General features: G+C 43.7%; 1 protein-coding gene across 11 annotated transcripts in view; it reads right to left on the reverse strand.

The window, feature by feature from the left end:
- The window catches only part of SYNDIG1 (synapse differentiation inducing 1), a 191109-nt gene that overhangs the window by 136505 nt on the left and 27803 nt on the right, over positions 1 to 26801 (reverse strand). For 3 of the 11 annotated variants that reach the window (XM_044748321.2, XM_070485461.1, XM_070485462.1), the window contains exon 2: positions 18580 to 18668. The exons of the other annotated variants lie outside the window; for them this stretch is intronic. The gene's annotated coding sequence lies outside the window, so the exon portion shown is untranslated. The remainder of the gene's footprint in view (positions 1 to 18579; positions 18669 to 26801) is intronic. 11 annotated transcript variants of the gene reach the window in all.

Consider the following 26801-nt stretch of genomic DNA (forward strand, 5'->3'; position numbering starts at 1 on the left):
AAGACAGAAAGTAGAATAGTGGTTTCCCAGGGCTAGGGCAGGGGAGGAGGGGACATTATCATTTAATGGGTACACGGATTCAGTTTGGGATGATGAAAATGCTCCGGAGATGGATGGTGGTGATGGTTGTACACCAATGTGAATGTACTTCATGTCACCGAACTGTACACTTAAAAATGGCTAAAACAGTAAATTTTATGCTATGCGTATTTTACTACAATAAAGAAAAGTCACTTTCTTCCAAAAAAGAAGGAATGACTTGAGCATCCAAGCAAATAAGACATGGTACCTTTGAATTTATTTGAGTTTAATACACATTCATTCTTTTACCACTTTCTGGAAAATACAAGAACCATAGAATATGTTAGTTCTGATTACAATCTCCCAGTTTAATACTACTGTTGTCCTTATTTTAAACTATATATATAAAATATACACATTAGATTATTTTTAAATGTATTTATTTAAACCCTTTAATACTTTGTTATTATTGTTTTATGCAGTCAACATTCATTTAGATTTACCACATACATAAATATATGCTCAGGGAAAAACCTTGTCATATTTCATCAGCAATCATTGATTGTAAGATGCACCCCTTTTTCAGAATTACAGAAATGTTAAAATGTGAAAAGAATGTGCATGTTACAGTTGGAGAAATCACTATTAAAAGGAAAATAAACTAAAAGACTGAGATAACCTCAGACTGTAAAATTTACCCAGAAAATCCTTTAGCATAGGCTAGTTACTAAACGGGCTTCATCTACAGTAATTACATCCTGTGATCGTATGATGGTGGTGGTGGTCGTGGTGGTGGTGGTGGTGGTGTGTGTGTGTGTGTGTGTATAGGGGAGAGAGAAACCCACCATGCACTACGGGTTGCCAGTAGAGCAGAGTTTCATGAGGAATAGGAATTATCAAAGGATCAAAGGAGCGGCACGGCTGCCTCCCCGTATCAACAGTAAAGACACAGAGCACAGAACTGGGGGATGCACCAGCTGTTGCCAGGATCCATTTCATGGAAAAGGGTAAAAACAAAACTGCAAGAATAATATGCTTCTTACCTTCCCAAGTTCACAGAAATGAATCCCAAAGTGAGAACATGGCCAGCTCATCATTCACATCATAAATCATCTACTAAAAGACACTCAGGGTGCAATGTGAGATCTCAAGCACCCACAGAAACAAGACGGCACAGTGATTTGCTTTTTCTCATGCTATGAGGCTTTACTCCGATTTGCTAAAATAAACTAAAGGCAGAAAAACTAAAAATGATGTTCCCTCACATTTTTTCCATAACTAAGTGCTTCTTCAATATAGAAACACAGTTTCTTTATTACAAAGATTCAGAAATGAATGCACAATCTTATGGATCACATCCATGGCTCACTTTCTAATTAATCAACATAATAAACTCTCAGGCTGCTTCCTGGACCTTCATGTGAGAAACAGAGGGCCAGCTCAGCCTGAGAAACACATAAAATATTCAGTAGCTGAAATTAATTCATCAGAGTTATGACTTAGAGAAAATGAATCACTTTTCAACGCAGCATTCCTATGCTAATATCTCAGGTTTATTCACGCAGCCATTTACTCCTCAGTTATTCTCTGCCAGTCAGTGATGGCTTCACAGACCCAGCAAAGGGCAAGGAAGACAAATTGGAGTAAGGTGCACACTCCAGGGAACCCACTGGGCCAGCCTCGGTTCACTCTGGGGTGTGTTTGGACCACTGACCAAGGGTAAAGGGTTTAGGAGGATGGGGTGGGGATGGTCCTTGTCACAGGTCACCTGGCTGCTTCATTAGTTTCATTACATTTCCAACAGAGGAGAACTGGCTTTTTCTATGGTGAATTCCTTAATCTTCTGTGTACTATGCTTCACAGAGTGAAAATACAGAGTGAAGAGCTGTGCTCAAGCAGGGAATATGGTGAGTCACACACGTGGCAGCTTTACGGATCTTATGAATCAGAACTCAGCAGGAACCCAGAGGCTAGGACATGGGCAGGGCCAGGCAGGCAGCTACTCCTTCTGTAGGAGGTTCAGAAGACCTGAATTTTCTTTTGGAAAAAGGGCTTACTTTTTGACAAACCCATTTCACTGAAAGGTTAGTTAAGGATCAAAAAATGAGAAAAGAGAAACTCAGCCCTGCTGGTGATACAGTGTTTCCAACAGGACAGTAGAATTCCACAAACCCAGTTTCTGCACAAGAAACCTGCAGCTGCGGAAACGCCTTCAATCTCTGCTTCTGAGTGAGTGCCCTTTCTCACCAATGGCAGTCCCAGCCCTGCTGGTTCCTCACCTCCTGAACACAGATTACTGAGATACCAGTTGAAGTGTTTATGCTTCTCCATAGTATCACGACCATAGCTGCTCCCTACCCTAAATTGCTCCTGTGAATCATTTAGCACAAGCTCCCACCCTTTAAGAACCTTCCCCTCCCTGCTGAAGATGCTCCCATGATTCTATGTAGTCCATTTGACTTGCTGCTGCAGCTAAATACTAGAACCAACTTCATTTGACCCTGGGTGTGCTCCTGCTGGTCTTTAGCTGGTGGGCTTCGACAGAAGTGAGCCTCAAAGTTAGAAAAACTTGGCACCATATAATGCTGGATCATAAATGCCAACATAGGGATGAGATGATATTACAAGTGATAAGTTAGAGACTGAACACACAGCACAATGCCCCCCACCCAAGTTTATAGCCTATTTCAAGCCTGCTGAAACACAGCCCTGGTGTTGCCAGATCTTCACATTTCTCAGGAGAAATCTGCTTTCACCAATGAGGCTGACCATACAATGTGAAAGCCTCCTGCAATGAAGCATCTAAGCATGATGTGTAACATGGCAAAGATCCCTTTAAAGGCATAGCTGAGCTCACAAGAAAGAAAGGGAAATATTCAGGGGCAAAATTAAAGAAAGAAGTGCAATATGGAGGCTGAAACCCAAGTTGATGCTGCTGCATCCTTGGGAAGAGAAATAAGTCTTGGTAAACAAGGCTCAGGATTTCGTGGTCACATAAAGAGAGAGGACAAGGCCTCAGGTCTCCTTAAGGAGGGAGTATAAACTGAGAACCCCCCCCCCATATAAAGAAGAACACCTCAAAGGACGACATGCCCAGTGAAAACACTGTCTAGAGCCAGGCTGTGCCTCAGTGCAGTGAGGGAGAAAAACGGGGGTGACCCTGGCCTGGGACTGGCCTGCGACTGGGGACAGTTCTCTGCTGGAAATAACATCATGTGGAACTCAGGTTTGAAATTTTAGTATATGCATGGTCAGGAAACCCGTAAGTGGAGGAACTAACATGAAAAAGTGGTCTCAAGTCAGGGATCCTCAGGAGTGCTTATCAGACACACCTTCCCCTCATGAAATCCTCAACCAGGATTTTCAGTTAGAGTCTCAGTGGGAAGGGCCACAATTTAAAAATTGAAAATTTACCAGGGAACAATCCACCATGAGCCTGAGTCAGCAGATAGAGCAGCCTCCCAAGACTTCAGATAACAGAACAGTAAGGCAGAGGTGATAAAATACATCTCTTCTAAGATATTTGAGGCATATGGGAAGGAACTAAATCCACATAGGAAAATACATTATCAAAAGAGATGAGGCAAACTGGAATTTCCTGAAGTAAAAATATATATTGAATTTTAAACATGATGGATGAATTAATGGGCAAACTGGAAGTATCTGATGAGGGGATTAACGAACCGGAATATGGAAGTGAGGATCCTACCTAGAATTCAGCATAAGATGGGAAATATGAAAGATAGATTAAAACGGAGAAAGATAAAAATGAGGATCTCCCTCAATCAACTACTACAAATCCTGGAAGAACAAACTGTGGATTCCAGAATAAGAGAGCATTCCAGAATGAAGGATATTGAAAATGGGGAAGAGGCAATGTCTGAAAAGATTTTAGAATTTATCAGAACTATGAAAGATGTGAGTTTGCAGATTCAAAAACACATCATGCAAGGTAAATGAAAGTGATGCCACATCTATACATTTTATAGTAAAACTATACAAAAACATGACAATTATCAGAGGAAAAAATATAGATTCCCTACAGGAAAAAAGCAAACTTCTCAACAATAGCCAGAGCAACCAGAAAAACATCAAAACAAAGTTCCCAAGACAGAAGACACTTTCAACCTCGAATTCTATACCTACTTAAACTACTATTCACAAATGAGAACAAAATACATTTGGCCAAAGACTGAGAGAATGAACCACCAAGAGACCTTCATGAAAAGGACCACTGAGGTATGTCCTCCAGACCAAAGGAGACTGATCACAGAAAGTAGAGATGAGACATAAGATGTAAGGTAAGTGAGGAAAGGAGGAATCTTTAATAAGAAATGACCATGGAAAATAATAGCAACAAAAATGGTGAACAATTCTGGTGTTATAAAAGTGAGAAGGAACTGAACTAGTGAACAATAATGTAAGACAGGAAGAGAATGCTAAGATGTCTACATTATTAAGGGGAAAAGATGGTGATAGCATTAACTCTAGAATCTGTACAAGAAGGAACGCATTTTAAAGTTTTAACAGTAGAGAGGGTGTCAAGATGGCGGAGTAGGCGGACTCTGAACTCTCCTCCTCCCACAGGCACAATCAAGTTACAACTATTATTGGAAGAACTAGCCCTGAGAGGGAAGTGAAAACTGGATAAAAAGAACCCCCTCAACAAGGGACAGTCCTGACTGGGGCAGCAGAGGCAGAAATTCCTTCTGGAGAGAAAAAAGCCACCTTTGCAAGCTGTGGGGCTTCACGGCCAGCGGAGAGCAATCCTAAGGTATGCAGCCCTCCCTAGGGGAGTGGGGACCTGAGTGGAGGCATGTCACCACTATAAGCATCCTTTGCACTCAGCACAACTGAGACAAGTCTCATAATATCTGGCTTTGCTGGCCATTAACCACAATGGGGAGCAACCCCTAGAAAAGCTATCAGACGTAAGTGGAAAAAAAACAGATCTTAAAGGGTCCATGCCCAAATTCACCCATTTCAGGAAGCAACCTAAAATCACCAGAAAGAAAGGTGCACAGTCCTTTGGTGAAAAGAGACTCACCTGGTAGGCTCTGGGTGCATCTCAGTCAGAGGTGAGATCTCTCCAAGGATTGAGATATCGGCGGCAGCCATTAGTGACCTAGCACAGGTGTGCTGACACAGACACTGGCAGGTGCTATTGGAGTTTTTCCCCTGGCCTGTTAGCCCAGGGTCTGCCCCACCCACTAGAGCACCAGTTTAATCCAGCTCAACAAGGGCAGGTCAGCCACCCTAGGGACTGGTACCACTGAACAGCAAGCCCTTGGGCAACTTTTTGGCCTACATACACTGGGTGCTTGGATCCTCTGCAGGCATGTGTGTGGGTCTGCCTCTGTGGGGCAGAGGGTGTGTGAGGAGAGGGCAGAGAGTGTGGGGTGTTGGTGGAGTGTGTGAGGGTCTCTGCAATGGGGTGACTGGGTCCACTTAAGGGGGTGGGAAGTGTGCATGGGCCAGGACTGCGTTGACAGTGGGGACCTGTGGGTGGTGAGGCTTATTGGTGGCAGAAGACCTGAACTTCACAAACAACTACATAGGGGATAAACTCAACTATCCAGAGCCTGAAACAACTGGGTCCTCCTGTGCCTGGGGCTGGTTCCGCTCAGCTGCAATCCTGAGAGAGCTGACAACAGCCTTGTAGGTCAGAGTCCTACAGCAATTGTAAACCTCTGAGTCTAGCAATCAGCCATGTTGGGGGCCTACCCACTTAATAGAAAAATTTCAACAGGAATGTGTTACTAGGCCTTGTACCCAAAGGTGCTCTGGCTCCCAAAACACAATAAACTGACTGAAGGGTCCATAGCAGCCACATACAACTGAGAATTACAACTAGCCAGCATGGGGACAGCCTAGGCTCCCTGGGCACCTGCAGCAAGAGCAACCCTGCTGCAACAGGACACACATAGCCCACACAGGGGTCACTGTTGGAACATTTGGAACTGGTGATGAGAGGGAAGCACACTGCTGTCCCTCAAAAGGTGTCTCCTACATAAGGCCAAGATCAGGAGACATAGGTGATCCGTCTAATAAATAGATAATAAGTACAGAGAAAGAGGCAAAATGAGGAGGCAAAGGAATATGTTCCAAGCAAGGGAACAGGACAAAATCCCAGAAAAAGAACTGAAGGAAACAGAAATAAACAATCTACTTGACAAGGAGTTCAAGCAAAAAGTCATAAGTATGCTCATTGATCTTGGGAGAAGAATGGATGAACACAGTGATAACATCAAGAAAGAATTGGAAAAATATAAAAAATAAGCAATCAGAAATTAAGAATACAATACTTGAAATTAAAATTTCACTGGAGGGACTCAACAGCAGAGTAGATAATACAGAAGAATGGATCAGCAAGCTGGACAAATACTAGAGGAAATCACCCAGGCTGAACAGATAAAAGAAAAAAGAATTAAAAAGAATGAGAACAGCCTAAGGGAACTCTGGGGCAACATCAAGTGTACCAACATTTGTATTATAGGCATCCACAGGGCAAGAGAGAGACAAAGGGACAGAGAATCTATTTAAAGAAGTAATACCTGAAAACTTTCCTAACCTAAGGAAGGAAACAGACATCCAAGTGCAGGGAGCACAGAGAGGACCAAACAAGATAAAGCCAAAGAGGCCCACACCAAGATACATTATAATTAAAATGTCCAAAATTAAAGATAAAAAGAGAATCCTAAAAGCAGCAAGAGAAAGGCAACAAGTAACATACAAAGGAAATCCCATAGGGCTATCAGCTAACTTCTCAGCAGAAACCTTACGGGATAGAAGGGAGTGGCAAATATATCTAAAGTGCTGAAAGAAAAAAACCCTACAGCCAAGAATACTCTATCCAGCAAGGTTATCATTCAGAATGGAAGGACAGATAAAGAGTTTTCCTAATAAGCAAAAATTAAAGAAGTTTATCACCAAGAAATCAGTTCTACAAGAAATGCCAAAGAGACTTTTTTAAGTGGGAATGAGAAGACCACAAAGAGGAATAAGAAAATTACCCCCCCAAAAAAGGTAATAAAATCACTGGTAAAGGCAAAAATACAGTATAGTTAGCAGATCACCTGTGAAGATAATATGAACGTCAAAAGACAAAAGTACTAAAATTACCTATTTCAATGATAAGAGGGTAATGGACACACACACAAAACAAGAGGATAGATATAATATGAAAAACAAAAAATGTGGGAGGAGAGGAGTAAAAGAGTAGAGCTTTTAGAAGGAGGTCAAACTAAAGAGATCATCAACTAAGTATAGATTGCTACACACGTAGATTATTATGTATGAACCTCATGGTAATCACAAACTAGAAATCTATAATAAATAAACAAATAAGTAAGAGAAAAGAAATCAAACATATTACTAAAGAAAGTCATCAAACCACAAAGGAAGAGAGCAAGAGAAAAAGGAAGGAACAGAGAAGAACTAATAAAACCCTCAGAGAAAAAGTAACAAAATGGGAACAAATACATATTTATCAATAGCTACTTTAAATGTCAATGGACTAAATGCTCCGATCAAAAGGCACAGGGTGGCCGACTGGATAAAAAAAAGGCCATATATATGCTGGATACAAGAGATACACTTCAGACCTAAAGACACTCACAAACTGAAAGTGAAGGGATGGAAAAAGATACTCCATGCAAATGGCAAAGAAAAGAAAGCAGGGGTAGCAATACTTAGAGAGAATAGACTTTAAAACAAAAATTATAACAAGAGACAAAGAAGGGTACTACATAATGTAAAGCAGACGATCCATTAAGAGGATATAACACTTGTAAATATCTATGCACCCAACATAGAAACACCTAAATATATAAAGAAATTATTGACAGACATAAAAGGAGAAATAAACAGTAAGACAATAATAGGAGAGGACTTTAACACTCCACTTACACCAATGGATAGATCATCCAAACAGAAAATCAATAAGGAAACATTGGCCTTAAATGACACATTAGACCAAATGGGTTTAGTGGATATAAACAGAACATTCCATCCCCAAACTGTAGAATGCACATTTTTTTCAAATGCACATGGAACATGCTCCAGGATTGATCACATATTAGGCCACAAAACAAGTCTGAACAAATTTAAGAAGACTGAAATAATACCAAGCATATTTTCTGACCACAAAGGTATGAAACTAGAAATCAACTACAGGAAGAGAATCAGAAAAGCACAAATACGTGGAGATTAAACAAAATGCTACTGAACAACAATGGGTCAATGAATAAATCAAAGGAGAAATAAAAAAATACTGGAGACAAATGAAAATGAAAATATGGCATACCAAAATGTATGGGATACAGCAAAAGCAGTTCTAAGAGGGAAGTTTATAGCAATACAAGCCTACTTCAACAAACAAGAAAAGTCCCAAAGAAACAATCTAACAGCGCACCTAAAAGAACTGGAAAAAGAAGAACATTCAAAGCCAAAAATCAGTAGAGGGAAGGAAATAATAAAAATAAGAGCAGAAATAAATGAAATAGAGACACAAAAAAAGAAAAAATCAATGAAAGCAAAAGCTGGTTCTTTGAAAAGATAAACAAAATTAACAAACCTTTAGCTAGACTTACCAAGAAAAAAAGTGAGAAGGCTCAAATAAATAAAATCAGAAATGAAAGAGTACAAATTACAACAGACACCTCAAAATACAAAAGATTATAAAAGAATACTACAAAAAGCTATATGCCAACAAATTGGATAAACTAGAAGAAATGTATAAATTCTTAGAATCATAGAACCTTCCAAAACTGAATTAAGAAGAAATAGAGAATTTGAATAGACCAATCACTAGTAAGGAGATGGAAACAGTCATCAAAAACCTCCCAAAAAATAAAAGTCCAGGTCCAGGGCCTGGCCTGGTGGCACAGCAGTTAACCTTGCACACTCCACTTCAGTGGCCCAGGGTTCACTGGTTCGGATCCTGGCGGAGACCTATGTACTGCTTATCAAGCCATGCTGTGGCAGGCATCCCAGATAGAAAGTAGAGGAAGACGGGCACAGATGTTAGCTCAGGGCCAATCTTCCTTAGCAAAAAGAGGAGGATTTACAGAAGATATTAGTGCAGGGCTAATCTTCCTCAAAAAAAAAATAAACAAAAGTCCATGACCAGATGGCTTCCCTGGTGAATTCTACCAAACCTTCCAAGAAGACTTAATACCTATGCTTTGCAAACTCTTCCAAAATATTGGAGAGGAGGGGAAGCTTCCTAACTCATTCTACGAAGTCAACATTACCTTTATAGCAAACCGGACAAAGACAACACAAAAAAAGAAAATTACAGGCCAATATCGCTGATGAACATCCATGCAAAAATCCTCAACAAAATACAGCAAATCAAATACAACAATACATTAAAAGATCATACACCAGGATCCAGTGGGATTTATTCCAGGGATGCAGGGATCACTTGACATCCTCAAATCAATCAATGTGATACACCACATTAACAAAATGAAGAGTAAAAATGACATGATCATCTCAATAGATGCAGAGAAAGCATCTGACATTCATTTATGATGGCATCCATTTATGATAAAAACTCTGAATAAAATGGGTATAGAAGGAAAGTACCTCAACACAATAAAGGCCATATATGACAAACACACAGCTAATATCATTCTCAATGGAGAAAAACTGAAAGCTATCCCTCTAAGAAGAAGAACCAGAAAGGATGCCCACTTTCACCACTATTATTTAACATAGTATTGGAAATCTTAGCCAGAGCAATCAGGCAAGAAAAAGAAATAAAAGGGATCCAAATTGGAAAGGAAGAAGTGAAACTGTCACTATTTGCAGATGACATGATTTTATATATATAAAATCCTAAAGAATCCACTAAAAAACTTTTAGAAATAATAAATGAATACAGCAAAGTTACAGGATACAAAATCAACATACAAAAATCAGTTGTGTTTCTACACTCTAACAATGAAGTAGCAGAAAGAGAAATTAGGAACACAATCTCATTTACAACTGCAATGAAAAGAATAAAATACCTAGGAATAAATTTAACCAAAGAGGTAAAAGATCTGTACCCTGAAATCTATAAAACATTGTTGAAAGAAATGGAAGAAGACACAAAGAAACGGAAAGATATTCCATGCTCTTGGATTGCAAGAATTAACATAATGTCCATACTTCCAATAGCAATCTACAGATTCAATGCAATCTCTATGAAACTTCCAAAATTTTTTACAGAAAGAGAACAAAGAATCCTAAAATTTATATAGAACAACAAAAGACCCCAAATAGCCAAAGGAATCCTGAGAAAAAACAACAAAGCTGGAGGTATCACATTCCCTGATTTCAAAATATACTACAAAGCTATAGGAACCAAAATGGCATGTTACTGGCACAAAAAACAGAGACACAAATCAATGGAACAGAACTGAGAACCCAGAAGTAAACTCATGCATCTAGGGACAGCTAATTTTCGATAAGGGAGTCAAAAACTTACAATGGAGAAAGGAAAGTCTCTTCAAAATATGGTGTTGGGAAAACTAGACAGCACCATGCAAAAAACGAAAGTAGACCACTATCTTACACAATGTACAAAAATCAACTCAAAATGGATTAAAGACTTGAATGTAAGACCTGGAATCATTACACTTCTAGAAGAAAACATAGGCTGTACACTCTTCAACATCTGTCTTAGCAGCATATTTTCAAGTACCATGTCTGATTGGGTAAGGGAAACAATAGAAAAAATAAACAAATGGGACTACATCAAACTAAAAAGCTTCTGCACAGCAAAGGAAACCATCAATAAAACGAAAAGACAACTTAGCTAACAACTGGGAGAAGATATTTGCAAACCATGTATCAGATAATGGGGTTAATATCCAAAATATAAAAAGAAACCATACATCACAACAACAAAAAACTAACAACCCAGTTAGAAAATGGGCAAAAGACATGATTATACATTTTTCCAAAGAAGATATATAGATGGCCAAACAGGCACATGAAAATATGTTCAACATCACTATCAGGGAAATGCAAATCAAAACTACAGTGAGGTATCACCTCACTCCCATCAGAATAGCTACAATTAACAAGACAGGAAACAATAAGTGTTAGAGAGGATGTGGAGAGGAGGGAACTCTCATACACTGCTGGTGGGAGTGCAAATTGGTGCAGCCACTATGGAAAACGGTATGGAGATTCCTCAAAAAATTAAGAATAGAACTACCATATGATCCAGCTATTCCACTGCTGGGTATTTATCCAAAGACCATGAAAACATGAATGCATAAAGATATATGCACCCTTACATTCCTTGCAGCATTATTCACAATAGTCGAGACTTGGAAGCAAGCTAGGTGCCCATCAAGGGACGAATGGACAAAGAAGATGTGGCATATATACACAATGAAATACTACTCAGCCATAAGAAATGATGAAATCTGGCAATTTGTGACAACATGGATGGAACTTGAGGGCATTATGCTGAGTGAGATAAGTCAGAGGGAGAAAATCAGATACATATTACCTCACTCATAAGTACAAGATTAAAACAAGGACAAACATACACATAGAGACAGATTGGATTGGTTGTTACCAGAGGTGAATCGGGGAGGGAAGAAGGTGAAAGGTGTGACTGGGCACCTGTGTACAGTGATGGATGGTAATTAGTCTTTGGGTGGTGAACATGCTGTAATCTACACAGAAATCTAAATATTTAATGATGTACACTTGAAATTTATCTAATGTTATAAACCACTGTTACCACAATAAAAAAAAGAATAAAACAAAGAAATTGAAAAAAACAAAATTGAAAAAAATTTAAGAGTAATATCTAACGATATAAATAGAAAAGTATACGTTTTAAAGAAGTTGAAGGAGAAAAAAGAATAAACAGTTCAAGAGAAACTAGAAATCCAGATTTATTTTAAAATGGCAAACGATTGGAATACCTGTGCGTGCGCGTGCACACTGCATCCCTTGCACCCCTCCGGGCACTTCACAGAACATGCCTACAGCCCAGCAGGCTGTAAACTCTGAGTGACACGTCTTTGTACCAGGGTTTCTGTAAAAATTACAGGGACCCAGGGACATCACGCAGGAAAGCGATAGTCCAGAGAGATTTACAACTCAGGCCTGTGGAATCCTTCATATATTTTATTTATGGTCTTTTTTATACCACGTTATTTTCTTAAATCACTATGAATGCTTTCTGTTGTAGGGCCAGGCTTCTAGGCAATTGTGTTTTTATGTCTTATTGACCTAACGGCAACGTTCTTTATTTAATCTTCAGGCTCCTTACTTCTGTCTCTATTTACTTCCTCTCTCCATGGGTTCTCATGATCACTCCAGTGTGCACCTGTGTGGGAGGTGGGCTGGGTGCTGGAGCAATCATATCTTTTTATCATTCTGAAGAAATGTGTTTATTGAGTTTCCAGTTCCTAGTCTTGTTTTAACATGTGCTTATTCATTTGGTTTTTGTCTTGTTTTTATTTTAAAATACAATCTTTCACTTCTAGGCTTTCCTCTTAATTTTGTTGGTTCTGTTTTTTGTTTGTTTAACATTCATTTTAAATCTCTTTTATTTCATCCTCCTTTTTCTTCATTGGAGCTTTTAAATTCTCTGATGCTCAAACATTACCCCCTTCATTTCACCCTTCGCCTTCCATCCTCACCACCATGTTAATCTCTGAAACTTCCTGCCGCCTGTCTGTCTGTCTCACCCCCTGCTCTCCTCAGGCAGTTTTCTTTCACTTTCTACTGGCTCTGTACGCCCACCATGTGCCCTGGGGAGATCCAGACCCTGCTCTCTAGTCAGGCCCATGTGCCCCCTCTTGCCCAGGCTCTTCTGAGGGACTCCCGCTGCCCACTGACCACCGATTTCCCTGCTTAGGGATTCCTGGATTTGCCGGCACGGTGTGCCTCCTGGCTTTCTCCCAGGCCCTTCTTGACTCTGAGCTCCTTGGGTGGGAACCAGGAGTTCTGGGCAAACTATGCCCGCAGTGTGTGCTGGACAACGAGGAGACTGACGGCGCAGGAGGCCAGTGCTTCCGTCCCGGTCAGATGGTGAAGGCTTGCCCAGCAACAGACGTTCTCCTCACATCAGCTGGTGGCTCACTCCAGCATGGAAGTCCTCAGAAGCCACAGGAGGAAACTGCAGCCTCGCTGACATCAGCCGTGTGCGCCAAGTAGGTGCAGAGAGGTGTGTCTTTGCAGGCCCTGCGGTTCCCTTCCTTCCGGCTCCCATGCTCACATCAGTGGACTGTGGCAAGGTTTGGGTTCCTGCTGGTGCAGAGGGCTGGGCTATGAACAAGGCATCCTACAAAGGAGGTGCCTAAGTAGTGAGCTCCAAACAGCACCTCACAGAAAAGCCAGGGCTCTCACCAGCCCGGTGTAAGCTGATACTATTACTTGCTCCTCCCTCAGGAACCACTCGGGAGTAAGGGTGAGGCATTGGAGAAGGTTCCTCATTCCTGGGGTTGCAGATGCTGACCGTGTGGCCTGTTTACCCTCGGCACTCGTCACTGCAGCATGCGTGGACGGCATCCTACCACAAGCAGGGTGCTGTGTGGGTCCCCATGCTTGGTGGCCTGAGAAGGAGTCAGGGCCCCAAGGAGCAGCCTGGGCCACCCTGGGGGAGGTGAGGATGACTCCAACCAGCCCCTGGCCTGCAGGTTCTGTAAGAGGTCCTACTTCCTCCCTGATAACTCCTCCAGCAAGACTGACTCGGGGGCTGTGGCAGTGGTGATTCTTGATAAGGAGCCATTAATTGGCTGCCCTCCCTTCCTTGCCGCCTTCCCCACTCCCCCTGAATCACTTCCCAATGAAGCCACATGCACCCAAACCCTAGTCATAGGTCCCCTAACCCAATCTCCCCTTCATTCTAATACCGCTCCCCTCCAAGTGAATGAGGAACCAGGCTGCCTCGCCCACCGCCCAACTTCTCTCCTTGTCTGGCTGACTTGAATCTGCCTGTAGCATAAGCCCTGACAGTGGGTTTTCTCTTTTTTGTAATGTAAGTGCCTAACTTAAGCTTTGCTTGCCAAGGCATCCATTTCAAAGATGGCTATCTCAAATAAACACATTGCCAGCCACAGGACTAGACACAGAGCCAGTCCATCCCCCCCAACCCCTCCCCAATCACTGGGGTTCCTTGGTTTTAGAGATCTTGGTTAATATCAATAACTGATCCTTTGGGCGGCTTGTTTTTCTCTTCTCGCAATCTCTTCCTGCTCTCAGGACTAGCCCAGGGCCTAGGTCTCAAGTTTGCACGCTCTGCGTTGGTGGCCTACAGTTTCACCGATTTGGATCCTGGGCACAAACCTAGCACTGCTCATCGGCCATGCTAGGTGGTGTCCCACGTAGCAGAGCTAGAAGGACCGATAACTAGAATATACAACTATGTACCAGGGAGCTTTAGGGAGAAGAAGAAGAAGAAAAAAAAGATTGGTAACAGATGTTAGCTCAGGGCCAATCTTCAAATTCCCGCTCATATGTTCACCAACAAAAAGTGAGCCCCTGAAATCCTATGCCCCAACCTTTGACCCTAATAAAAGGAGAACCCCAGGCCCATGTGCTCTCTCTCTGTACGTGCAACCTCACTGTGTTACAGGTGTACTGTGCAATTTCTAGGACCTGTAAGTAAAAAAACCTTTATTTTTTCAGTTTCTTGATGGTTATTTTTCAAGGGTGTCTTGCAATCATCATAGCCAGAAGGGCTGGTCCTACTAATTGGCTATTGATAGGCTGAGACTGGCACAAAACACAGCCCCTCACATGTGAGCTGGGTCCACAAGTCGCAAACTTGTGTCAATGCCAGGAGCTAGTGTGGCCTGCCGTGGAGCACGCTGACTTGGCAGATCAAGGAAGAGCCACTGCCCTGGAAGGTGCAGCGTCGCAGACTTTAAACCAGCCAGAGGGAAACCAACAGGCACGTTTATTTTAGGTGAGGACAATCACTGGATTGCACCCACAGGGGCCACATTTCTTCTCCAGCAACAAGGCCAGTCTGGGGCTTCCAGAAAAGGACCTTCTCTAGTGGGCATTAATGTTATATGACTTCAAGAGACTTGAATTTTGGAAAGTTTATAGTTTGAGGTCTTATTTCTCTAGGTTTAAAGGAAAAAAAGTGACAATATACCAGAACATTGGCACCCCTGACTCTGATGGCAGCAGGGAGGATTATTGTCATGTTCTCCATCTCACCGGGGGGCATTTCTTTCTCATAAACCTGGCCTGGTGTCCTGACATCCTGGGTGTTTGTCTCACTTGCATTTTCCCTTTCTAGGTATGTGGGGTGTTTCTGCTTGGACCCCTGGCATGTTTTTGGATAAAGGTTAACTTTACCTTATTCCATGTGCCCTTGGTCTGAAACCTTGCTAAAGACAGGGATGCTTGGATTGACAGACCCCCAGCTGGAAGCACTGGGCAAGAGGCATGCTCCTAGCCACCGCTGCATTGACCTAGATGGAAAATTCTTCCCTGGGGTGATTTATGAATGGAAGCTGGTGGTGCCAAATTGAGCAGCTGGGATAAACTTGGACCAGGACTTGACAGTGGGGGGCTAAGTCACAGTCACACCCCAAGGCTCAGGGCAGCGTTGAGATGATCTCACGGCCCTTTCACTTCTGCCATCAGGACATTTATCCTGGACTAGTTAAAAGAAACCATCTCCCTTTAGCAATGCTGATCTGAAGCCGACCTCTGGTTGGTTACCACTGGGCTACAACATTTGGCAGGACAGAGAGTGAGACAACTGAGAAACGCTGGGACTTTTAACGACACATCAGTATCTGCAGACCGTTAAAACTTGCTCCAAGTGCCCAGGCAGAGCTCCAGCCTCCCACCTCCTGCACTGGGATATCCAATCTCCTCATGAAGCCCTAGCCCCATTATGCTCTGACGTCCAAGGTCTGGACACCTAAGGAGAAGGCCGAGTTCTGCCGGGCCTCAGAGACACCTAACCTGGTAAGTGAAGCAAACTGTGACACAGCAAATACGGGGGGAGGCTACCACAGATCCTCTTAAACTCAAATGGTATTAAAGATGGTGCAGTGTCACTAAAAAACAAGTCTCAAGGTACAAGAAATGAATGCGGATGGCTAAAATCCACCCAAAGTTAGCTTCGAGGTTGCGTGAGGAGAAAAAGCTGGAGCAGGGGTGTGTAGGAACCAGTCTGGCTCCCTGCCCCGATGCCACTGAAAGACTGCACGGCTTAAAGGTCAGTGAGCCAAGAGGATGCTTTCACACCTCACAATCCTCCACCTCTAGAAACCTGGAAACACGTGACCCATGGTAATTTCCTTCTCCTTGAGGGAATTTCCCCCATGCTTCCCTGACTGCACTTTCTCCTGCTCTTCCCGCTTCCTCTCCAGGTCTTTCTACCCACTCTTGGCCAGGTCATCCCCCTCTGTCCAGCTTGTAAGTGTTAGGTTTAACTCCTTTCTCAAAATCTCCCTGTCGCACATGGTGCCAACTACAACCCACGTGCCAGTGACCACGGGACCCACTAGAATCTCCACTAGGACCCCTCAAAAGCATCAGACTCAACACCCACCAAACCCTCTGCTGGTTCCTCACCCCACCCTGTGTCTGTGAGCTCCCTACGACCTGTCCAGGTCCCAGCCTGGGAGTCTTTTTTTACCACCACCTCCTCCTCCCCTTCAAAATCGAGTCACTGACAAGTCCTGCTGAATCATCCAGCTGTCTCCCTTGTAACCCTACACAAGATACTATCATCTCTCACCCAGGCCACTTTGACCACCTCCTAGCTCCTCCCCGACATCCACTCCTGGCCAGTGGACTAGCCATAGAGGTCGTTCAGACACACAGCTGATCTTGTGTAAATTCCTTCAGCGACACTGTTCCTGGGGTGCAGACCAAAGACCTTAGCGTAGCTTACAAGGCCCAGCATAAGCCAACCCATGTCCAATTCTCGACTTCAACTCCTGACCCCATCCCACCCTCAACTTTCTGTCCTCCAGCCTCACTGAACTTCTTTTACTACTTTGAAATAAAAACTATTCTTTATGAATTACAGATTTCAAGTTTGAAACTTGATCTACTCTGAAGAAAACTGAAAACTAAGAACCTCCATGCTTCACAACAAGGAAAATAAAACCCCAGGACAGAGACCCGCAAACAGTCTTGTGGCCATGGATGGAGACCCAGAGCCAAGGTTGGGCCTGGTCAGCCCACAGGCAGCCAAGGGTGCCCCAGGCCAGCCTGCATGGGTTTCTTTGCTTTGTCTCAATCCCCATCATTCTCTAATTGATCTCAATGGGCTTCTTTAAAGATTTTTATTATTCATGTGGTCCCTTTACATATGTGCATCTTTATTTGATCCTTGGACTAGGTATGCCACAACCTACATTGCAATGAAACAAGCGATCAGAGACCCACACACCAAGAGTGTCTGCAGAGCATGAAACTGCTCTCATCAAATCCCACAGATTTACTTTGTAAGGAACAGACCCAAAGAAATGATGTTTCTTCATCCAATCATTCACTGAATAAGCAGTGACCACCCACCCTCTATCAGACACTGTTCTTGGTGCTAGGGGTAAATCAGGGAACCAGCCAGAAGAAGCCTCCGCCCTTGTGAAGCTTATGCTCAACCCAAGGATGGGAGGCAGACCATGAATGTAATAAGTGAGCTGTGTAGACCAGAGGCGTGGAAAAGCTAGAGCAGGAGAAGGGAGACAGGAGAGCAGGGCTGGGGGAGGCATTCCCAGTGACTTGGGCGATGCTCTCATCGCAGAGCACTGTTGCTTCAACGAGAACTTTGCATCTCATCTCAGGAACAGAAATAGCTGAATTTCTCATGAGCCCCAGTCTATTTTTACCGCTTGGACACTGTGAGTCATGCTGCTGATTGTGTCTCCCTCTTTGCATTACTGCTGATGAGCTTACAGCCAGTTCTGGACATCAAAATACATATTTGCGTACTGACCTGTCTCCCTTTGTCTTATTTTTTAATAATGTTTTGTCTTCTTTTTTCCCTCAGCTTTTCCCTTCACCTGGTTAGCACTGCCTATGTACTGAGTTAGTTGGTTAGTCAATCTTGTTATATTGCCACATGTCATTGTTATGCCCTGGTGATAAATACCATGTGTGAGCAACCCATTCCCCAGGGACATTTGTATTCATCAGCAGCCCTTCTTCTGGCCAGAGAAGCCAGCCTTCCTCCACAGTCCTCAGGAAGGAGCAGCTGAGAAGAAACAAAGAGGGCCCGGTCACTCAGCAGTCTCACTTGAAGACCACAGAGCTTCTGAGAACCTGAAAATGAATCTGGAGCAAAGGACCACTCACATATTCAGGATAAAGGACCCTTGAAATTTGGAAAACAAGTGTGATATGCTTAATGTGTGACTTCTGAATGAGAAGTGAGCATAATTTTGTCAACGTTCACATTAAAGATCTTAACTAGTCAGAGTTTAAGTAGTATAAATATAAAGACAGATAAAACTCTCCTGAAGGTGCTTTCTGGACACATCAGAAGCATCTATCTGATGACACTCGATAATTCAGTTGCTGACACTCTTATCTTACTTCAGCGACTTTGTATTTTATTACCTTTAATGGCAAAGGACAGCCCCGCAGACCTTCACACCTTCCTGACCAGAAGCCAAAAGGCAATGCACTCTGATGGATCTGCATTTGATCTGGAAAAGCAAATTAACATATTCTTAAGAAATTCTGGGTGAGACATCCATGGAAAGATGCTTGTTCTTAAAAATCATTAAAATAGCAGCCGAGGTCAAATGAATGATTGTTTCAAAGTCAGTTTTTCCCATAAGACTCTATAAGAGAAGACCCATTGTGAGGATTCAGAGAGACTCTGTCTCCCTGAGATTCACTCTCATCTATGCCTGGGATGTGATTCATTCTGAAGAGATTTGCATAGCATCAACACCGATGCATATGTAAAGCCACTTCCCAAGTGACACTGCCTTCCAGTGTGACGCATCAGTCCCTGCTCTCTGCTGGTCCTGGGAGAGAATTCACTTAGTGAGTAGGAGAGAAACACACCATGTGGAACGGTCCTACCAGTTTAATAAGGCTACGATTCCTATGTCTGTGTTAATGCCAAAGACTTCCCTTGAGCAGGCCCTGAAATAAGGACTGGAGTGTAGGTAAACAGTTTATTTGGGAGGCGGTTCCAGAAAGCACTGGACAGGTCATGGTGAGTAAGGTGGGGTACAGAGAGAAGCCAAGAAAGTATGTGCTATTAAGCCAATTTCTGCTGGAGGCAGCTGGGGTTCAATCTTGCTGGGGGACTCTGGGAGACCATGTAGAACACTCACATATGCCAACTCCCTGTCCATTATTGGTCAAGGGTTGCTCCTGGGGCATTCACTCTCTGGCCCTTGCAGCTTGCCCTGGGATGAGCTGAGCAGTCTTCCACCACTGGAAAAGGAGCCCCCAGGTGGAAAGTCGCAGGTGTTACCTGTAAGACACTTTTCGCTTACAGAAGTAAATGTGCAGAAGGTATACTTGTGCATAAAACTCATGGATGACACACTATGAGTGGAATTCATCTTTAACTCCATAAGGTACAGCCTATAGCATGATGGATGGATAATATTAAGAGGCAACATGGACCAAACACCTCATTATTCAGTACGTCACAACCATCCTATAAAGTGGACATTGTTATCACTGCCATTTTCAGGAAAGGGAACTGAGTACAGAGAGGTAAGTAAAGTCAATTGCTGATGGTCAGACAGCTAGTAAGTGGCAAAGCTGGAATTTGAACACAGTCAGTCTTGCCTCAGATCCCTTGTCCCCAACTCCACTCCATACAGTTTCCCATCAGAAATGTAGTTGGCCACACAAATGGACACAGCCTAGATGCACAGAGCCTAGCTTAGGGCTGGAAATAAATCTGAAGGCTGATAAATGGAATCCATTTGAAAAGTGGTGGGAAAAGTCTTCATTAGCTGCTGCTGCTCAGCAGGGTCACGTGCACAATATCATAGCCATTGCCCAGGGCCAGTGTATTACTGGCGATGCAGTCAGCCCGGTCTCCATCAAAGTACCACAGACTGGGTGTTTCAAACGACAGACATGTATTTCCTCAGAGATCTGGAGGCTGGAAAGCCCAAGATCAAGGTTCCAACTGACGTGGCTCCTGGTGAGGGCCCGCTTCCTGGCTTGCAGAAGGCCTCTTTCTCCTGTCTTCACACGGCCTGTCCTGGTGCGTGCACATGCACGGACAGCGAGATCTCTCTCTCATCCTCTTTTATAAGGCCACTAATCCCATCAGAAGGCCCCATCCTCATGACCTTTTCTCACACACATCACCTCCCGAAGGCCTGTCTCCAATATCATCACACTGCAGATCAGGGCTTAAACATGTGAACTTTGGGGACACAAACGTTCAGCCCCTACGTAGCACAATGAAATGACATTCAAGGGTTTAAGTACATTATCTATAGAAGTACAGTATTCAGGCAAAGGACATACTACTCTACACTGTACAAAATAAAATTTATCATGTAACTAAATATATGAAATATGCAAATATACTATTTTCTCAGATTGGTAGATAAATAAATATATTTCTTTTCCAGAAAACTTTAAATTATTTCCGATGTTTGCTAGCTTGAAGAAATCTCATTTTTTTCATTTTTTTAATGTTTACATGGTAGAGTTGGTAAACCACCTGCTTGTATTTTCAATTTGTCCTCACTAATTAGAAAACCCTTCCCTGGGTTCCCTGGGGTCCTGAGCACAGGTCCTGGCTGTCGGCCTCAGACCAAGAGTGTAATTTATTTTGCTTTATGGCAAATGGATCTTCACAGCACAGACTTCCAAGTAGAAATCCCACATTCTTCGCCTTGTGCTCCCCCCAGGGCAACACCAATGTTCTGACAAACAGGTCTGATATGACAAGCATTGTAAAAGCTGTGCTTTAACTAAGCATGTCGTGGAGCCAAACGTGGGAGTCGTGTCTAAAGCCTGGAGCCGTGAGTGCTGGATGTGGACAGTGCCTCGGAGTTTAGATTCCATCAACAACAGGAATGGTGCACATCGCTTGAATCAAGACAGAGGCAAAAAGAAGAAAAGTGTCTCCTTTGGTCTGTCGACTAGAAACATCAGATTCTCTAAGTTGATACAGAAATGCCCAAATAGCCCAACATTCTGTGGAAACTGACAGAAAATGGGTTAAAAACAGAACTTGAAAGAAAGGAAGGTGTTCGATCCTTTCTTTTCTTGCATAAAGGTGTTCCTATTTTTTCTGGCATTTTCTTCCAACTGTTTTTATTCCAGTTGTATTAACATCTTCTGATTGTATTTACTTCTTTTTAAAAAAACATTAGAGTCACCATTTGGCATCTTTTAAAACGTTGTTTTTGAGATACACATGGGCAAACTACAACATTACCCAGAGAAGCGGGAGACAGCGCTCCTCCAGTGCTCCTGTCTGCGCAGAGGAACAGACACTGCCTCCTGCGTCTGAGGGCAAGGCCACAGCCAGTGAGTGGAGAACGTGCTGGTCTTGTTTGGTGGTCCTCTCCTGATAGCTTCTGGCCATTTTACTTCCCACCTAACCTCGGTAGAGGAGTGGACATACAGTGAGTGAGTATGACACTTCTAAATGCAGCTGTTTGTGTTAGAAACATGCTTTGCTCAAAATCATTAAAATTAATGGCACGACTTACAAGGCATCTATTATCCTTTCTCCCTTGGCTGATAAACAGGAATCAGCTTTATAAAGATTTATAAAGATTTTCATCTTGTTCTACAGAATATTTTAAATAACAAGACAGTGGTAATTCCTTGCATTATCAAGAAAGCTTCTTTTCCTTTCTTCTCCTACCAGTGAGTAACCGCTGCCTGCAGAAGCCATGAAGAACTGCTATCTACACAGTTAAGATTCTCTGCAAAGCTGGTAAATCTAGACTGGTACCAACCCACCCTTTACCTGCTACTTCTAATTGTTAACACTAAGTAATAGAAATGTTTATGCCATGACAGGTCAGCAGTGAAGTTTTCATTTTACATTGGCAGTTCTTGTGTGCTCGTAAGTAAACATCATAACGGCCAATGACTGCAGCCTTGCCTGGAGCAGCAGGGGTGGGCACTGGTGGATGTGAACCCATTACCCTTTGCCCTGCCTGAAATGAACCATGCGCCATTGGGTGTGAGAATGAGAGCATGTGACACCTCACTCTCCTGTTCCTCTTCTGACCACTCATGCCTGTGAATTGGATCAAGAAAGACTTCCGTCTCTCCTTAACAGGGTAAGGCGTATGCCCATCAGGATCCTTCTTCAAGTTCTACGCTGTGATGTCACCACATGGGGAAACCACCTGGAAATGAGGGCTGTAAGAGCTTTGAGCGTTTATTTAAATAATTTTCAGTGCGTCAGACTGATGACAAACCCCACCCCACATGAAAACATGGATTGTTTCCCGTGTTAAATCATAGATTTCGACAGTTTGGGAAAGCCGTTACTGTTTGTATTGAGCCACCATTTTCCATCTGCTCTAGCAGAGGCGAACCCGTGCATCACGTATGAAATCAGAGTGGTGCATGACCCTCAAACTCTCCCTGAGGTGGTCAGCTACTCTCAGCGTTCCAGCCCCTGTTGCTGATCTTCTTCACCAGCTCATGGTTTTCCTTTTTAACAACAGTGGTACCAAGTGTTGTTTAAAATCCCCAGTAGTTATTTAATTTTGGGAGGAGAAACAAAGTTCCTGAAGAAGTTCTGCTTTTACAATTTCATCAAAATGAACGCTGGCAGGGCACACACCTTGCTGTGACGTGCAGTATGACACACACAGGAAGACGGGCATGTCCTTTCAAGGCCAGGTAGTCAGTCTCTTGCTGTCCTTCTGAAATCTAAGAGTCCACACATGACAAAAAAACATGAAATTACAAGAAGGGGAATAAACTTGTCTGATTTACAGGGCCTGGGCATCAGCCACCACAGGAACTTCATCAAATTCTTAAACATGAGAAAATATATCTAAATAGGAACAGAAGAATGAAATTCTGATGAAATTCCATGCTTCTAAGAGAATATGAGCTAGCAACGATATTAAATGAAGTAAATTGTGTTACCGCTACTCTGAGGAGATAAAATTCTTTAATAAGCCCACAAAAATATAGGATATAGGTCAAAGAAACTCAAAGGGATTTTTTTGGGGGGGGGGGATTGAGAATTAGAACTAGATAAAAATTACAACACTGAAGAGAAGAGTAAAAAAATATTTTTAAGTATCTAAGGTACAAAAGTAGACAGATGTTTCCCCCTCAAGTCTGTTGGGGCTATTTTAATATAGCATGAGGACAAGATGTCATATGTGGAAAAAAACCAGAGTTCCTACTGCAGATTTAGTAAAGGAAGGAATAAAACTGGTATACACCTGCACTGCGCGGTCTAACTTCTTACTCCGGCTGATCATCCTGCCAACGCTAGCTGGAAGGAATTTGAGGCCCTCTTTATGGATGAGAAAAATAGAAGCTCGGAGAAGCCAGTCTCTTGCCCAAGGTGACAAACCTGGTCAGTAACAGAGCTAGAAATTCACACCCAGGTTTGTGAGATGCCCACACTCATTCTGTTACATAAAATGCTACGGTGTTAAATTCAAGAAGAATGAAATATTTAGGAATACATTTAGGAACACATTTAACAAAATACGTGTAAAATTTGGACTCCAAAAACTATAAGATATCATTGAAAGAAATTACTAAAGAATCATTCAGAAGAACTAAATAAGTGGAAAGGCATTCCGTGTTCAAGAATTGGAAAACTTAACATTAAGATTTCAACACTCCTCACACTGATCTATAGATTCAAGGCAATCTCTATCAACATTCCAGTTTTCATTTTGGCAGAAATTGACAAGCTTACCCTGACATTCACATAGAAATGGAAGAGACAGGGTTCCTCTCTTGCTGCTCCTACAACATGCAGTCACTGTAACAATTTCTGAATATAAAAATAGTAAAAATCCCCATTCATCAGACAGTTACTGTTAGCTTCAGGGTTTAATATACTCTACCAACGTGTCTTGTTTGAATCTCCCATAACTCTATATTACTTTCATGTTATATATGAAGAAAGTGAGGTTCAAGTCCTGAGCTTTGATCCTAGTTCTGTCCAGATAAATTCCTACTGGCATTGTTATAAAGGAATGCTCTCTATCGTGTTTACTCCAACCATGACCCACATTGTCTAAGGCTGGATCGTCAATCTGGTGTGTCTCAGGGGAAAGCAGTGTATCAAGGCTGCCCTCCTTGTCCTTCCCACACATTCCCAGCTTCGCTGCCATTGCCCTACCGGGAATCAGTCAGCTTGGGGAACGGAAAGATGTGGGCTCGGGTTGTAAACTGGGGTTGTGCCAAGATATAAGTGGGAGTAGAGGGCTGGTGTGTCAATACGGGTTAAATGTTTTGTGTACCCCCCTAAAAGGCAGTGATGGAGAGGGGACTCTCTAGACGTGGTCAAGTGGCTGACCTTCAGCAAGCTGGGGACAGGGACAGCATGGAGGGCTGCTCTGAAGTAAGTTTACCGGGTACTGAGGGTAGACGTGTGGTCTGAGATATATGACAAGGAACCCACCCTCCTCTCCACGTCTCTGAGAATGTTGTAAAGTCCAGGTCACAAAATTTAACCAGAAAATCTCATCCTACTAGGGGAGCAAGTATATACATATATATATATATATATGACCTTGGCCCCAGGTCATATCCTTGTCTTAGTTTAAATTTATATAGTGGAAAGCATAAAAAATATACTGTTAATGGCCACAATCATAGTAGATATTATTACTAGTGATTATTATTGTGATTATTGGTGATTATTCTAATTAGTTAATTATTAGTTATTGTTCTTATAACTAGAAACTCTTTTTTTAACTAACTAGTGCAAGTATTACATAACAAATGAGAACTGGTACTTCTGGGACCTTGAATTAAACAGTGTAAACTGTTCTTAACACGGGGTCCTATACAGACAGAGAAACTTGGAGTGCTGAGTGGGACCTCCAGGGGGTGACCTCACATCCTTTCAGTGGGATAAAGGGCATCTGTGGAGCTGCCTTAGAGGGGGAAGGAGAGGCTACCGAGTGCCTCACTCAGGGACACCATGAAAGCCAGACCACATGGTGCCTGCCACACCCAGGACCCCTCAGCCAGTACAGCAGGGGCTCCTCCGGGGCCGTCACTTCAGCCTTCTGCAGGCAAAGGAGCAGGGGTGACCAGACGGGTTCCCAGGTCCTCCCCTGCCGCCAGTCCCAACGGTCTCTTCCCTGCTCACTGCTCTCCTGCCACTTGCAGCCTCTCAGAGTTGGGCCTTCCCTCCTCCATGCTGAGCCAACCCATCCTTCAGGGACACCTGCAATGTGGACTGCTCACAAATGGATGATGTCAGCCCCCAGCCCACTGTCTCTTCACCCTCTACCACAATGTCACTGTTTCGTAACTTCAATGTCCACCCAACTCCCTGGCTTCTGAAGGCCTTCACGTCCCCTGTAATAATCTTTCCCTCCATTCCTCCTCAGCCATCCATCCACATGGCCACGTTCTTGGCCTCAGCACCTCCCCTAACTGTGCCAGTTCGGAAGCCTCTGTTCCCAGCATCCCTCTCTGTGATATCTCTAGCTCCCCTGCCCTGCCATCCAGCCTCCAACACCTGTTCCTGCCACTGAAACCCCAATGCACTGACCGCAGGCCTCTCACCGTCCAGTCAGCCCCGCACCTCGATCCCACGGAAGCTTCCTCTCAGGCCTCTCACCGTTCAGTCAGCCCTGTGCCTCGATCCCACGGAAGCTTCCTCTCAGGCCTCTCACCGTCCAGTCAGCCCCATGCCTCGATCCTACGGAAGCTTCCTTTCTGTCTCCCCCAACCTGCTCTTTGTTCCATCAGTAGCATCACATACTCACACAGGCACATAGTTCCCCTGCCCTCTTTCTTACTCTTGTGTTTCTTTGGCAAAGCCCCTGTTGTGTTTACACTCAACCCCCCGTCTCCCTCACACCCTGACTTCCCCACAGCACCCCCACAGCATCCCCGACAGCCCCCTGCCTCCCATAGAGTCCCCCCCGGGCCCCACACTCCAGTGAGTGGAGTGAACGGCTGAGACACCCAGCTTGGCTCCCACAGGGCAGGTGTCCAAAGGGCCGGAGCCTGCAGTGTCTGCTGCTGTTCATTCCCAGTGGGCCGCTTCTTCTCGTCCAGAGCTGCACACGGCGAGATGAGTCCAGGATCCCTGCCTCACCTGTCCTTTCTTCCCTCTCAACCTGCATAGGCTCAGCCAGTCCCGGGGCTTGGTGCCCTCCAGATGCTGAAGGCCACACCAGCACCCGCCACGCCTGCCCTCTGAGCATGCGGATGACCTGGCAGTCCCGCAGGGACAAAGCCCTCACTCTCAGAGCACGAAGGCAGAACTCTACCTCTCCTCCACCACTCCCCATTCTCACCCAGCTCCACATAAGCTAGGTGCCAGGGGCCATCCCAGGCCCTGGAGGCAGAGCAGTGAGCAAACCAGACAGAAATCCCAGCCCTCGTGGAGCTCAAGTAACTCAGTCACTCAATCCCAAACCACAGAGTCATCCTCCTTTCCTCTCTTTCTGTCATGATCCCCAGCAGCCAGATCCTACCTTAGGCATCCCCAGCGCCCCCATACCCCGCTGCCCCCACAGCCTCACCCGCCACACTAGTGCAGTCGCCTGCCTGCCTCCCTGCTTGCTCTCGTGCCTCCCACATTCGGTTCTCCACAGCAAGGCAAGATCACTTTAGAAATGGTACCCAGATCCTCTCCTTCCTGTGCCTACAACCTGCAA

This window comes from Equus asinus, chromosome 15 (genome assembly GCF_041296235.1).
Source record: "Equus asinus isolate D_3611 breed Donkey chromosome 15, EquAss-T2T_v2, whole genome shotgun sequence".
NCBI lineage: Eukaryota > Metazoa > Chordata > Mammalia > Perissodactyla > Equidae > Equus > Equus asinus.